The sequence below is a fragment of the Lepidochelys olivacea genome (assembly GCF_965140295.1).
Source record: "Lepidochelys olivacea isolate rLepOli2 genome assembly, chromosome: 4".
Taxonomy (NCBI): Eukaryota; Metazoa; Chordata; order Testudines; family Cheloniidae; genus Lepidochelys; species Lepidochelys olivacea.
In genome coordinates, this window is record NC_140414.1 from 20,474,073 (window position 1) to 20,487,793 (window position 13,721).

The 13,721-nt window shown below is 40.1% G+C and overlaps 1 protein-coding gene across 3 annotated transcripts in view; it reads right to left on the minus strand.

The window, feature by feature from the left end:
* CNOT6L (CCR4-NOT transcription complex subunit 6 like) overlaps positions 1-13,721 on the minus strand; it is a 62,568-nt gene that overhangs the window by 48,411 nt on the left and 436 nt on the right. The gene's annotated exons all lie outside the window — the stretch shown is intronic.

Below are 13,721 nucleotides of genomic sequence, written 5' to 3' on the forward strand. Positions count from 1 at the left end.
GAAACTGAAAATTCCACTTTACACTCCTCCCATGTTCCCTAGCTCACTCTACACTCCTCCCATGTTCCCTAGCTCCCTGCCCTCCTGATAAAAATGGTCTCTTTTTAAAAAATAAAAATAGCAGCAGCAGAGCTAAGACTAAAGCAGCAGTAGGCAGGAGTGGCACAGAGAAGAACAGGAAAAAGGCTGAGCATTTCTGGTTTCGTATCTGCCCAAACATCCATTCTTATCCTCATCAACAGGGTAGCAAAACAAAACGTAATTGTTTTCTTAAAGTGTTTTTTTTTTATTTTAGTCAATTTTAAAAAGATTCTAGTTGACAGCATCCATTTAAGTACCGAGAAAACTCCCACTCCACCACTACAGTACTCTGACTTTATATTGCTTATTTCTAAGGGTACAACACAGCAGACTTAATTTTCAGGCCTTCATTATTGCTACAATAGCAAATAAAAGGCTCAAATGCATTTTCCTCCTTTGACAGGTCTCTTTAAAAAGTGATGCCCACCCCGCCTGCCAGCAACACAAATTTTGCAAAATCACCACACCATTCTCCAATCTACATTGTTTAGTTAACTCAACCAATGAAACTTGCTCCCTCTGAAGATCATTTAAAAATACTGTGCCTTAATTTTCTTTCTGAAAAGTAAGAACTATCCAGTCCCTTTCACGTACCGCCAATAGTATTTGTGAAAGGATTAATGGTCTTGTGGTTAGTGCAAAAGACTAGGAGTAAGGAAGTGAGTTTTTTCATTCATCTCTGCCACAGGTTTCCTGTGTGACCCTGAATATTAGAAAGTCAAGGTGGGTGAGGTAGTATCTTTTATTGGTTCAATAAAACCAATAAAAGATATTATCTCACCCACCATGTCTCTCTAATATCCTGGGACCAACACGGCTACAACACCACTGCATGTGACCTCAAATACGTCACTTATGGCCAGACTGTGGCAAAGAATGTGTTGTGAAGACTCCCTCTGCAGGGGGAAGTATGCTGCTGTATAGTTCTCAACTCTTTTGTAGACTGCAGTGTCCCTGTACTCCCTGATTGTAAAGACTCCCATTATTCACAACCCACCTACAGATGTCATAGAATTGTAGGGTCAGAAGGGACCTCAGGAGGTCATCTAGTCCAACCCCCTGCTCAAAGCAAGACCAAGCCCCAATTTTTGCCCCAATCCCTAAATGGCCCCCTCAAGGATTGAACTCACAACCCTGGGTTTAGCAGGCCAATGCTCAAACCACTGAGCTATGAGGAACGGGGCATGGTATGTTTCTCCTTTGTGTGTTCATACAAGGCAGTGAACAATATTATTTGCTTCGGTTTCCCTATCTGTAAAATGGTGATAATCACAGGGGTAGGCATGAAGGATTAATTCATAATCTACTTTGGAGATTCTCACATGGAAGATGACCAAACTGTTGCTCCTGTATACAAACCAGAAACTATTTTAAGGGTGAACACCTTAGGGGTCCAGAAGGAACATTCTCCTACTTAAAACACTACTCAAGCACCACATACACCATTATTCCCACATCACCACCCCATACTTTCCATTGGAGAGACTTGCACTGGCCATTGTAGGCAGGATAGCAAACAAGATGGGACTGACAGTGTAATATAGCCGTTCCATGACCCTACTTAAAGTGAAACCAGATATGGAATTTCTATAGAAGCATTGTTCTCAATTTAGTTAAAATTGGCAGAGTCAGAAATAGCTATCGGGTCATAAACATGCCCGATCTTGCTTTAGACTGTGCCAGCATTCAAGGCACTATACAACACTCTACTCTTCTCTCTCTACAGACATTGCTACACCAATTTTCTCAGAGGGGGAGGAATCAGTATTTTCCCTATTTTGATTTTGGGGGGGCGGGGGAGAGAAGAGATTAAGAAATGAAATATACAGTTCCTGGGTTTTCCCCTTCCCTCTTCCCTCCTGATTTTCTGTGTCCTCATTAATCCATTGACATGACACTGCACGATGTACCAATGTTATAAATTGGTACCACTTGTGCATATAATACACTAAAAAAAAACCCCACAGACCAAATACACATATAGTTGGTTTGAGCCTAGTTTAAGCACTTGCACCATACCTCCTTTCTTAATTCCCTTAGGGATCCAAAGACTAAGTCCCATAGAGTTTTATAGCCATGTTCTGCAGATTCCTCAGTATGGAGGAAAAAATATAATTAGGAAACTTCTTAGACAAGAAAACAGTGAAATATCCAGCAGTAAACCATTTAGCCAAACAGTAAATTTATACTTAACTGCCACATTAAATGAAAAAAAAGTTTAAAATTCAAAATGACCTGGACAAATTGGAAGAGTTGGGGGGAGCCCACCATTTAGCCAGCAAGTCAGTCCCATGAGTGGCTGTAGCAGAGTCTGCACTCAGTTTCAAAGGGATGCTGAAAGTCTCTATTATACCCTCTTTGGCTTGAACAGTCTTAGAATTCCAGTCCTTGCGAATGTTTAAAGCAGAGCAATTGCCATTTTCTTTGGTGCTTTTTCTCCTCACTGGGTGACTACTCTAGGAAGGATGATGATCCTGTGGCTTTCTAAAGGCAACCCAGTGCCAACATGAGACTTTCCCTTGGTTGTAAAAGCAGCAAAAACCGCTTTCAATGGAATTTGGCAGAGCAGAGGAACAGGACAGGCATTTCTCACCCCTGGTCTTTTTACTGAGGGATCCACCATTTCTGAGTCTGCCTGCCCCCTAAGGAAAGCTGCAGCAGCACCTCAGTGAAAAAAACAACTACCCCACAATCAGAATTTGGAGCCAAATTAATCAGACACTGCTCAAAATTGGGCTGTAGGCAAAGAGAAGAAATTTTGAAGGGAGGAGGCAAGATTTCCCTGTGCTAAGGGAAGGTCTGCTACCTCCTTTGCTAGTCTGGAGGGAGAGAGAACCATCTGGCTTTTCACTGGAAGGAAATCAGCCTTTTCCTAGCGTTAACGTGTCTCCTCCTGCAAAGCTGCCGGAGTGACTGAAGGCCTACTGTTAGAATCTGTGGGACTACATCATAAAAATATTTAAGACAACAAACCAAAACGCTCAGGACAAATTCATGGAAGAGCATTGTACAGCTGGTCCATAACTTAACAATAAGTGAAGTCAACAACTCAGATTGCATCATGCTCTATTAACTAAACACTTCCTTAAGCTCAACTCTAAACAAGTCTACTACTTTGCTACTCATTACAAAAATTCTAATTGACTGCAGTAGTACTGGGGCAGGGTTAAGTTTGTGATTATGGTTGCACCACAAATGGTTTGCTTGGGAGTGCAATCTTAACATTATATTTTTTATTTTAAAAAACACTACCGTATAAAGTTAGCTAATAGCACAGATTTACTTGCAACCTAGATTTCATTAAGGTAAAGTTTTATACAAGGCCTAGAGCGAGAAGTAAACATCTACATGTTTCAACAACAAGCACCTTCAGTAACTTCCTTAGGATAGAGAGAAGGAAAATAATGAAAGGGCCAGGACTACGATTTACGGGAGAGTTAGACAACACCTGTGGAAGACACCAGCAACTGGCGTTCTTCAAAACCCTGAATAAAAAGACGACCCTTGCTTTACTGCTCCAGGGACAAACTCCAATTATATGCTGCTTTTTGTGACTGTTGCAATTTGGTGTGTAGGATGACAAACTTGGATGAATGAGCAGTTCTTGGATTTGCCTTCAGTTTACACAGAATTCTTTGGAATAAAGGAAGTCCTGAAAACCAAATGAGTTGTCATGAAGTAAAATAAATGGATGTTAGGCCAGCTGCATCTCAATCTGGCAGACTGGCTGGTCTAGTCTAAGTAACAGATAGATGAGTGAGACTCCACAGTACGTATCGGATCCACAGAAACAGAAATTTAAATATACATCTTTATGGCTATCGCAAAGATAGCAGGAGTTTTCTGTTAAACTGAAAAGCAGGTTACAAGAGCACTTGAAGTATTGTCATATGCAATTATTGTATCTAAAGAGTCACAGAATTTTAAGAGGGAAGAAAAGCATATGAGTAAGAATTCATGCTTCCATAGGAGTAAAATCCACTAGCAAACCTGGACTAGAGCCAACAGGCCTGCACATATATACAGGTTTAAACTTATTTTACAATGTTTTCTACAGCACCTTCCTTTCCCTCACCCCCAAACTGCTCAACTTCATTGATATGATTGCCTCTCCAGTGTTTTGCTAAACAGACTACATGCAATACACCCCACAAGCCTTTTTTGTTTTTAAAAGCCTATTCAAACAAACTTACAAAAGCCACTGATACACAATCGAAGAATCCTGCATTTTAAAAAAATGTAATTAAAATAAAAAGTCATGGCCAACAAACTCAAGTCATCAAAGTAGTATAGTTTTCTGCCCAAACAAATCTGAGTTTATGGTGGTATAATTTAAAGTTTGACTACAAGTTTTCCGTCATGAAGTAGTACTGCAATAATTTAAATTGCTCTGTATTTTCTATGTAATAAAAGCAGATAAAAATATATCCTTGGAGGTCAAATAAGCACTTCCATTGTCAAACCACCTCTTTCAGTGAGTGAAAGGGCCTAGCCAAGCACACTTGGGCATGATATAAAAATCCAGGAGCATCATCCATAAAATGGTTCCTCCCACACGAAAAATTAGCAAACACAAATCTGACACAGAAAGATTTCAGACATATGGAGAACAATGCACGTTAGAAATGGTCAGTTTTTTGTTCAGGTTTTAAAAATGAGTATTTCGCTTGATCTCTAGGGTACAGTTAGAATCCAATATTTTTAGTAACACATGAGATTGCTTTTGCTGAACTGCAGATACACAATTAGAAAAATAAATCTTGCTAGATAGTTATCTTCATAAGAGCTCTGACAGTTCAAACAAATTCCATCCACAGTTGGGATGTCAAGGTGCCTACATTCTAAGAGAAATAAACAAAACAAAAAAGTAGTGAAGTTTAAGGTTGCAAAGTCAAGCTCTCAAGTTAGGAAATGCCAGAAGTAAGGTTGCCCATGCAATCTTAATTCTGTCCCCTTGTGCATATGCATGATGACAGCCCAGTTACATGCACACACAGTACTCCTCCCAAACTTGTCAGACCCCTGCCTCATCTTAGTGCTTGTCAAGGATGCCAGACTGACAACTCTGAATAAAGTAGTTCTGTGGGTAAGCAGACAAGTTCTGTCTAAACAAGCTTCCCCACGCTTACGTGTCAGTGCACCTCAATCCTTATGGGGAGGGGTGACCTGCTCTGTCAGTAAAAGGGTAGTTCAGTGTCCTTGTCATTTCCATCTTTAATACTGCAATCTGCTTTTATTTTCTTTAGTAACTATCTCTGACCTTTTGTGCCTACCACTTATAATCACTTAAAATCTATCTTTCTGTAATTAATAAATCTGTTTTACATTTTACCTAAAACAGTGTGTTCTGGTTGAAATGCTTGGGAAATTTCAGTTCAGTTTACAAAGTGTCTCTCCACTCCACACTGAGGAAGGGGAGGACTGAGTAATGAACTTATACTGATCAGGCTTCTGACCAGGGTAAGACGATATATTCTGGGGGTGCAAAGGTAGGGACTTGGAAGATTTGCTGGTGCCTTTTTCTGTGTGATTCGTGAGCAGCTCAGGGAGCATTCACGCAATGTATATAGGTGTGGGGCTCCACGTGCTATTGTGCTAAGTGATAACGGCACCTGGAGGTGTTTGCTGCTTGTCACTAGGTAAAGCACTGAAAGAGACAGACCACGCTGGAGAGTTAAGGGGGCACAGTGGTACCCCAGTTTCAGGTTGTACCCCAGGGAGCCCGTTGCAGTCTGTTTTGGAGTAAAACAAATTACTAATGCCAGAGTGCAAATGAAATATGTTCTCCAATGTTTCTCCTTCAGTTTAACAGAAGACTCCATCTCCAGCTTGGTTTTAGGATTAAAATTCAAAATGATCTGGACAAACTGAAGAAATGGTCTGAAGTAAAAAGGATGAAATTTAATAAGGACAAACGTAAAGTACTCCACTTAGGAAGGAACAATCAGTTACACACATACAAAATGGGAAATGACTGCCTAGGAAGGAGTACTGCAGAAAGGGATCTGGGGGTCATAGTGTAACACAAGCTAAATACGAGACAACAGTGTAACACTGGTGCAAAAAAAGCAAACATCATTCTGGGATGTATTAGCAGGAGTATTATAAGCAAGAAACATTAAGTAATTCTTCCACTCTACTCTGTGCTGATTAGGCCTCAACTGGAGTATTGTGTCCAGTTCTGGGTGCCACATTTCAGGAAAGATGTAGACAAATTGGAGAAAGTCCAGAGAAGAGCAACAAAAATGATTAAAGGTCTAGAAAATATGACCTATGAAGGAAGATCGAAAAAATTGGGTTTGTTTAGTCTGGCGAAGAGATGACGGAGAGGGGACATGATAACAGTTTCCAAGTACATAAAAGGTTGTTACAAGGAGGAGGGAGAAGAATTGTTGTTCTTAACCTCTGAGGATAGGACAAGCAGCAGTGGGCTTAAATTGCAGCAAGGGCGGTTTATGGTGGACATAAGGGAAAACTTCCTGTCAGAGTGGTTAAGCACTGGAATAAATTGCCTAGGGAGGTTGTGGAATCTCCATCATTGGGAATTTTTAAGAGCAAGTTGGACAAACACCAGTCAGGGATGGTCTAGATAATACTTAGTCCTGCCTTGAGTGCAGGTGACTGGACTAGATGACCTCTCAAGGTCCCTTCCAGTTCTGTGATTCTAGTTCCTGTTACTACTCAGAGAAAACTCCGCTTTATTTTTTAAAAAGAGGTGTGAATTTAATGTTAATGTTGAAGTTACTACAGTGCTGGGCTAGGCAAACTTAAGCAAATTCATTGTCTTTAACTATTAATTTTTCTATCATAATCTTTATGATGAAAAACCAGGGTGGATAAAAATCAAAGATTTTTTTTTAAAAAAAATTAAAAGTCAGATTTTTTTTATTTAAATGGGATTTTTTTGATCAAATGCTTTTTGAGGAGAAAACCTATCTAACGATCGTTTTAATTAAGACACATTACAGCTCAAAGATATCTCATCATGGAATAGGGATTATAAATTCTAATTCTATAGTATGAGACAATATATTCATGTAAGGTTTACGAAAAGTTTTCTAAATGAGTTCCAATAGTTCATGGATTAGGGACCCAATCTTATGGGGTTCCACAGGCTTCTGTAGAGATTATTTAGGTTAATCTTTCTATGTACCCAATGGGACTCAGTGCTCAGTCTAGAAGACACCATCAGAAATGCTTAGTTTTGCAGTTCTCAAACTGTGGATTTGTGTCTCCAGAAGTAACATCCTTGTTAACAGCAAAAATGTTTTTACATAAATAAATAATATACAGAGGTGAGAAATAACAGACCTCAACTCTATTGTATTGTCCCTCTGCAAATTTGTATACACAGAGTCAATCCCTTACCTCTTTCTAAAAGTGCAAAGTTTCAAAAAGTTCAATTAATAGAAAATTGTTGGGGATGGAATATATCTGGACAAGGAAAAGAAGTCTGGAGATAAATGTGAGACGCGAGAGACATATGCTTGTTTTGTTAAAATATTAAGTTTGCTGTTAAAGAAAAAAATCCAGAATACTTAACATTGTTGTTTTAGTTAAATAAAACAATTTAAATGTCTGTCTGGTGATGTTCTCCTCCTAATACAGCAAGAAAATAATGGCAAGAAAATCCTCCAAATATTAATGATTAACCTGTTGTACTGGAGATATTTATGAAGTCATTGGGAGGTGAACTATCTGCTTCAATTACCTTTGGTAAATGAAATAACCAAACAACCGTTCATTTTCTGATACAGCTGTAAAACTAATTTGAAAAGTTTTCAAACTAAATCACTGTTTAAAAATGTACAGTGTGTACCTTCTAAAAATGAAACCTACATCTATCGCTGAGTTGTAAAAAGTATATATTAAGGTTATAACAACCAACAAGAATGCACTTTTATATAGAAAACCCTGATTATGTAGAAAACCAGGAGTCTTCCTGACCAGTGATTTAAATCATGATTTAAATCAATTTGATTTAAATCAAATCCACCCTGGGAAAAATTATATGACACAAAGGAAATAAAATCACTGTCAACACCCAAAATAAGCAGAAGTTTTATAATATCTCCCACTTCAGCTATTAGCACCCAACAAAATTCTGCAAGCCTAAAATTAACAAGTTTCCATTTACAGTGGAAGGGGTTGAGGATCCAAACGACAAACTAACCTATCACTTCCTTCAAGTAAATAAAGTAAAATTTTAGTCTACATTAAAACTTGAGGTTTCAACCAGAAGCTGTAAAGCTTCACACTCTCACAACAACAGAAAAGCTATGCCATCACCAAACGTGCCTCACATCTAACAACTAGATGACGAATATTTACACTCATATCTTACCATGGTAGAGCCTTAGTACTCAAGGACAGAGGCAGGGTAAACATAGTTGAAGATTCTCAAGATACCTATTATCTATTCACATTGTCCTTCAGAGTTTCAGATTAAATTCTGCAAAACTAAAATAAAAGGAAACATTCCTGACAGACGAAAAACAAAAAGAAAACTGAAGAAATGGACGGGTTTCAGAGTAACAGCCGTGTTAGTCTGTATTCGCAAAGAGAAAAGGAATACTTGTGGCACCTTAGAGACTAACCAATATCCGATGAAGTGAGCTGTAGCTCACGAAAGCTCATGCTCAAATAAACTGGTTAGTCTCTAAGGTGCCACAAGTCCTCCTTTTCTCTTTGAAGAAATGGAGATGCAACTATATTGGGGCTCCCCAAGTAAAGAGGACCATTACAATCCAGTTGTGAAGAGGACAAAATGATCTCTGTGTAAACGAATTACAAACCCCAGTACACCCTCGCTAGAATGCCCTTCATAATAATGAACCTTCTGCTATAATGAACCCCATCCCCGGATCCCACCTTGAGCCCCGCAGTTGAGACTGGAGGAGTTGTCAGCGACCCCCACACCGGCGGGGCTCTTTCACTATACCAAACCCTGGATATAATGAAGAAATGGATTGGATCCCGACACGGTTGTTATAGAAAGGGTGTACAGTACACTAGGTAGGCATTGGTCAATACAGCTTTGCAAAACTGCCTTGAACACCCAAACAAAATGTCATTACTTTATTCTTGTCTTCAATCATCTTGAAAGATAATGGGCACATAGATCTTATGCCTGAGCTGAGTTTTGTTAGGATGAATCAGACTCAACATGAAAGTCCAGGTCATGCATATGGTGGAGTCATCTCTATGAAAGCAGTGAAGGGCAGTAAGTCACAGAAGTATCCATTTTGATCTATTCTGGATCAATACCACCAAAACCACAGAAGTAAATAAATTTCTGCTCCACTCAACAGAGAAGATTTAAGGGTGACCATTCACAATACCAGGGTTCTTAATGAGTTGGTTTCACTGAATAATTATTGAATCAAATGTATGAAGTGTAATATACCATGCAAGTGGGAAATGCTAAGAACAGGAAATCAGATCAGGTTGCTGTACATGTTTTCATCACAAAGTAGGCCATAAATATAAGTGAAACCTCGTGTTTCAGCGTTTAAATTACCTTTTGTAAAGTACTGCTGTCATAATAATTTTTCACGGTAAAAATAATTAAACCAAGACAAACACTTGTTGAATTTTATCAGATTCACATTTTACTGTGAACTTAAGAATTTCACTATAAATGCATATTTTTAAGGAACAGAATGGAAAAGTGAAACCCACTGTCATAGTAGTATCTGTGTGTGGCCACATTTCATGCTTACTGAGACAGTGTCCATTTCCGGACCCTCCAAATTAGAAACTAACTTAAACACCAAAAAAAAAACAAAAACCTCTCTGTCACTAGTAGCAACTTCATTATTAAAAACAGTAAAAAACAGCTTTACTTTTTGCCATTTATGCCATGCAGGCATAATCCCCCTGCGTGGACACACTTGTTCTGGTAAAAGAGTAGTTTTTTTCAATTTAGCTTTATGAGGCTTGGGAATAAATTTAAGATCAACCAAAAATGTAATACTATACAGAAATAAGAGTGTCTGTACAGGGCAGGGTTAAACCAAAAATGTTTTTGCATGTAGACAAGGCTTTTGTCAATTTAACATTCAAGCTCTCATGCACAAGAACACTGTTTGGAACCATAGTACCCTGCAGCAAACGCTTAGACAGTCAACTCAAATTTTTAAAAACTTTGTGATAGTAAATAAAATATTCTCAGGCAAATAACATTTAAGATAACTGTAACTAAAAGCTTAGATTAAAATTGGCTCATTTTATTTTCTTTATGTTTTACATCGTTATTGTCTTCCTGTTCATGTGGGCCTTACAACCAACCATGTGGAAGATGTGGTTATAAAGCACAAAAACTGTCAGAGGAACTCAGAAGCAGTATAGTACCTAAGCTATGCTTAACTTTAAAAAAAAACAAACAAACAAAAAAAACACCTGAAGTTATATCTCTTTACATAGAAGAGTCTTCACTGAATTAAAAATGTGAAAATATTTCTATTCATATAAGGTTTTGCAACATTTTATTTACAAAATCTAAGTTTTGAGCCTGAAGTCTAGGTCAGTGGTTTTTCATTCGCAGACCCTTAAAAGAATTTAACTGGAGGTGCAGACCCCTTTGGAAATCTACTGTCTGTATATATAGCTGAATTCCGTTCAGTTTAAGCCTTTCGTGGACCCCTTCAACATAGTCCACAGACCCCCAAAGGTCCATGGACCACAGGTTGAGAAAACACTGGTCTAGTTGATGGTGTTCCTCTAGTCATTTAAAGGTGATGCTAATTCCTTCTACTGGGCTGCTCTGGAGAATTGGATAAATGAGAGAATCCACCTCTGTAATATGAAAGATGTCTGGGATATGTAAAGCCAGCCATACATGTTAACTAGCAAAGGCCCCTATCCTGCTAATATTTATTCACATGATTAACTTCATGCAGACTTCAATGAGTCTCACACATGCTTAAGCATTTGCAAGATCAGGACTTAAGTATGTATGCCATTATGTTACAGAAAAACTTTCTTCAACACAGCTATATGTATTTGCTCTCTTCTGACTGCTGAAATAATACGTCTTATCTAGGCCCTCTATATCACAACTTCATACTCCAGTCTCTTCTTCTGTAGCCTCTATGCTACTGCAACTTTGCCATCCTCAAGTCAATTAAAATGCTGCTGCCAAAGTCTTCACACTTCATCACTTCACTCATATCATACACCCATTTGTCGGTCCACTAGATTCCTCCCTCCCTATAGCATCAAATATGTGCTCATTATCCTGACCTTAAGGGCCATTCATAGTTGACCCCAGCCGTACTTACCAGAGCCACTATCTTACCTCACCACCTCTGCCAGTCTTTATTAACTATGGACTTCCAAGACATTCCCACGCCTGGCACAAATTCCCGCTACAAATTTGAAGAGTGGCTAATTTAGCCTCCACCAAATCTCTCCTTAAGACTCAATTTTAACCATGATGTCTGCAGAACAGTGCCTACAAAAACACGACAAGCTGATGACAGGTAGGCAAGTGGCAAGCTAATCTAAGGCCATGTCTATACATACAGCACCGCAGCTGTACCAAAACAGCCGCGCCACTGCAGTGTGTCTGGTGAAAACATTCTATGCCGACACATCGGCATAATAAAGTCATCTCCGCCAGCAGCAGAAGCTATGTCAGTGGGAGATGTTCTCCCACCAACATAGCCCTGTACGCACAAGTGCTTATGTCACTGTAACTTATGTCACTCAGGGAGGTGGTTTTTTCACACACCTGAGAGACATAAGTTATGCCAACATAGGCTTTGTCTACACTCCAACCTAAGAGAAAACGTACTTCCATTGCCACCTTGTCCTCACACCTGTTTGTCTCATCTGCTATATTGAGTTGTCATTACCTCAATGGTAAGCTCTATAGGGCACGACCTGTGTTTTTACCACATATTTCTACAGTGCCTAACCTCTAGCTCAGGGGTCCCCAACAGGGTGCCTGTGGGTGCAATGGCGCCCACCAGGGCAGTTGCGTGCGCCCGCAGGACACCGAGCTGCCGAAATGCCGCAGCCAAGGGCGGCCACTGGAGAACTGCCTGCCAAACTGCCAAGAAGCATTGCTGTTTCTCAGCAGCATTTCGGCGGCAAAGCTTCTTGCCGCTGCTGCTTCTCGGCAGCATTTCAGTGGTGGGGTGTCTGGCGCCCTCCACAGTCTTCTGGGAACAGGAATATGCTATTCCCACAGAAAGGCTGGGGACCACTGCTCTAGCTGCTATTGTAACATAAGAACAGCCATATTGGGTCAAACTAAAGGTCCATCTAGCCCAGTATCCTGTCTTCCAACAGCAGCCATCATGTGCCCAGAGGGAATGAAGAGAACAGGTAATCATCAAGGGATCCATTCCTTGTTGCCCATTCCCAGCTTCTGGCAAAACAGAGGCTAGGGACACCATTCCTGCCCATCCTGGCTAATAGCCATTGATGGACCTATCCTACATGAATTTATCTAGTTCTTTTTTGAACCCTGGTATACTCTTACCCTTCACAACATCCTCTGGCAAGGAGTTCCAGAGGTTGACTGTATATTGTGTGAAAAAAATACATCCTTTTGTTTGTTTTAAACCTACTGCCTATTAATTTCATTTGGTGACCTCTAGTTCTTGTGTTATGAGAAGGAGTAAGTAACACTTCCTTATTTACTTTCTCCACACCAGTCATGATTTTATAGATCTCTATCATATCCCCCCCTTAGTCGTCTCGCTTCCAACCTGAAAAGTCCCAATCTTATTAATCTCTCCTCATATGGCAGCCATTCCATACCCCAATAATTTTTGTTGCCCTTTTCTGAACCTTCTCCAATTCTAATATACCTTTTTTGAGATGGGGTGATCACATCTGCACTCAGTATTCAAGATGTGGGTGTACCATGGATTTAAATAGAAGTAATATGATATTTTTGGTCTTATTATCTATCCCTTTCTTTAATGATGCCCAACATGCCCCTGCACATTGAGTAGATGTTTTCAGAGAACTATCCACAATGACTCCAAGATCTCTTTCTTGAGTGGTAACAGCTACTTTAGACCCCCATCATTTTATAGGTATACTTGGGATTATGTTTTCCAAGATGCATTACCTTGCATTTATCAACACAAATACACCATTTAAAAATGAGATTTTAAAAACTTTCTACACTAAGGAACCAAGAAAACCCGTATTACCGGTTACGATGAAGACCTCTATAAGGTTTAGTGTCACAAAACAAGCCTGAAGATTAAATAAGTGTCAGAAGTCTCACTGGAAACAGTTGTAGGGATAACAACTGACCGTGTGTCAGCTACTGGAAAGTTACATTTCCGAGTGGATGGAGGCGCGGGACGAAGAGCCTCCAGCTAAACTAACCCTGGGTCTTTCGACCGAAAGCTTGCAAATGACCACCTTTACAGCCCTGGGGCTTGATCCCAAAAGCTCCTGAGCCCCTGACACTCCCCCCCCCCCCAGGGGAGGGCTCTCAGCAGCTTTCAGGACCAAGCCGTGGATGGGGCAGTGCGGGGAAAGCCAACCTTTCTCCTCCCTCTTCTCCCCCCCCCCCGAGAAACAACAGGCCCCCACGCAGGAGCGAGCGCTGACGACTCCCCAAGTCTCCCCCCACCCCCAGGCGCGTTGGCGGGAACCCCACAACACCCGGG